We start from the raw sequence: 2,694 nt of genomic DNA, 5'->3' as shown, positions 1-2,694 counted from the left end.
ACTATAGCCATTCAACATTACAGTATAATTGAGAGCTATCAATTTTAACTTCTATTAGACTTTAAAAAATAACTTCTAATTTAAGTGAACTTAATTCAATCTTCACATAAACCCATTATAATAAATGTCATATTTACCTGTGCCCTTCAGCAGAAATATACAGAAATTGAAGTTATCAAACACTAAATTAAAAAGATGAATCCTTAAAGCTATAAAAGCTTTTTTTCTTTGTCCTTTCATTAACAGACATCACAGCAGCTGGTTATTAGGTTGCTTTGGCTGCTATTTCTTTAAGAGCTGCCGCTGCTGAACTTGACGCGGATCTGACATACATCATTTTTTTTCAACTCTTTTTACCTTTTCTGACCCACTTCAGGTCTTAAAGTCTCTATTAATAGCTGACGAGTTAAATCGGGTGTGTTAGATGAGTGAGACAGTGCTGGACTGCTCCAGGACAGTTTTGAAAACCATTTCAGAGACATGTTCTTTAATGTGACTCATAAAATATATTACATGCATGCATAGTTTTCAGGCAGCTTTAATCGCCTTTTTGGTAACTTTATGCGAGCACAGTACTGTTTTCGCACTCGTTTGACTCGCGCCTGGCGCTGAAGTGAAGTGGAGCGCGCGTCTGAAATGTCCCCCATTCTCAGTCATTTTGCGACTGAATAAATGCAGTTCTTGTCAAGAGCAAAAGTGACAGAAACAGCAGTTGTGAGTGGGGTGGCCAACCCTATCCCCGCCCCTGCATTAATTGTGTTACATATTTTTTACGTGTTAAACTGAAAAAATTAATCGCCTGCGTTAACGCGCTAATTTTGACACCACCAATTTATATATATTTTTTTTTTTACAAAATGAGATTTAAGACAAATTATAAATGAAAAGGTGGCCTTTTATTATTTCTCAGACAAAATGCTGCAATTTCTTTGTGAAATTGAAATATTAAACAATAAAACTAACTTGGAATTTTAAAACAAATCTCAAATAAAAAAAAATTATACAACTAAAAGAAATCTATTCATATAAACAAAGGCTTTGCCTGTGCTCTATTTAAAATCAGAGGCAACCAATGCATTTGAATTACTATCAAAAAAGATGCTAAATACATGTTATTTGGATTGTATAATTTCAAAATTTGAAGCAAAAACAGAATGGTCTGATTTTAGCTTTGTGAATGAGACGCAAATGTCACTCTCTGACAGCAGGTGGCACTAATGGAACAGCAGGTATTTATAGGCTGCTGCCCCTTTAAGGCTGAATGCACGGATCCAATATAATGATGCACATTATAGAGATTTCTTTCTCCACTGTTTACACTCACTTAAGACATAACCGACTGTGTTTTCGAGAATACTTGCCGTGACAGTTATTTTGAGATAATTTTGTGTGTATGTTTTCATTCAGAAGCAAGGATACTCGAAAGAGGAATCAATTGTGTACACGCATTGTCTGAAACTGCTTTGAATGAGTGCGCGCAAAAACCAGCACTCTAGCTCCGGATGCGCGCAAATGTTTTAAAACGCTTGAATGTTTAAATCGGCAAGACTTACAGTAGGAGCAAGTGCAAACGATACACTGTGATCCGTTTCACCCCTACAAGCGAGTGAACAACTCGAATCAAGTTACGAATTTTATTCGTTAGCGGTTTTATTGTAGCGGTGATACATTTTGGTACCCCGACTGGAAATCACAATAGCCCCGGGACGTCGGGCTAGTGATTTAGCGAGCCCTGCTGTGCATCCCTTTTCATGTTCAACATCACACCCCACAGTGACAGCAGAGGCCATTAAAAACAACAAAATATGCTAGGGCTGGGAAAAAAAATCGACTTCTCGATTTTAATTGATTCTCATTTTTATAAACCAATATCGATTCTTAAATCCCAATCAATTCCTCCCCATCCAGTAAATCGCAATAGGCTAAGCTTTGTGCGTTGTTACTTTTGACACTTTTAAATTCTGTCCATTTTATTAGGAAATTCAAGCAATAAATACCGTTTTGGCGCTCTTTAATGTGGCGTGATAGATCGCTGTAGACGCCTCAGATCAAGCGAAGCAGCAGCGCACGTGAACTGATCATCTCTTTGGCTTTACTAGTGGATACTCGCCTGTGCGTAATCAAAGCCATAGCAAAATATTGGTGTTTTTAGTTTTGTTCTGGAGCTGATGATCCCGTGCTCTGCTGCCACACTGGAGCGCACTCGCCACCAACTGGACAGGGGTGGGAATTACTGTTATAAATTAGATCACCCTCAGAGTAATCTGTCAAAGTGATGGACGGCCTTCAGATTTTTCCATCACTGCTAAAAACATTCGTTAACGAGACCTCTGGTGTGTGTGTGTGTATATATATATATATATATATATATATATACGGATGCTCGACGACTGACCAAGGTGGAGCCGGAGGGACGAGGGATCCCCGTGGAGCCAGTGGGATGACGGGCCACGGTGGAGACGAGGGAGCTAGGAGCCAAGACGGAGCCGATGGTTCGGAGGACCGGGGTGGTTCAAAATATATACTGTATGTGTGTATTTAATTAAATATACACAGTACACATACATTTTTTACGTAAACAAAAGCTTTTATTTTGGATGCGATTAATCATTTGACAGCACTATAAAGTTCACGTTTGTCACGAGGATTGACTCCTTTTCTGAATATTGCTCACTAGACGACTTCACGCAAAAG

General features: G+C 38.8%; 1 protein-coding gene across 7 annotated transcripts in view; it reads right to left on the bottom strand.

Moving 5' to 3' along the window:
* LOC107570597 (zinc finger protein 239-like) overlaps positions 1-2,694 on the bottom strand; it is a 63,893-nt gene that overhangs the window by 57,665 nt on the left and 3,534 nt on the right. The window lies entirely within an intron of this gene.

This window comes from Sinocyclocheilus grahami, unplaced genomic scaffold, assembly GCF_001515645.1.
Source record: "Sinocyclocheilus grahami isolate Dianchi unplaced genomic scaffold, SAMN03320097.WGS_v1.1 scaffold1482.1, whole genome shotgun sequence".
Taxonomy (NCBI): Eukaryota; Metazoa; Chordata; class Actinopteri; order Cypriniformes; family Cyprinidae; genus Sinocyclocheilus; species Sinocyclocheilus grahami.
Note: the sequence above shows the minus strand (reverse complement) of the source record. Positions and strands in the feature narration are given on the sequence as shown.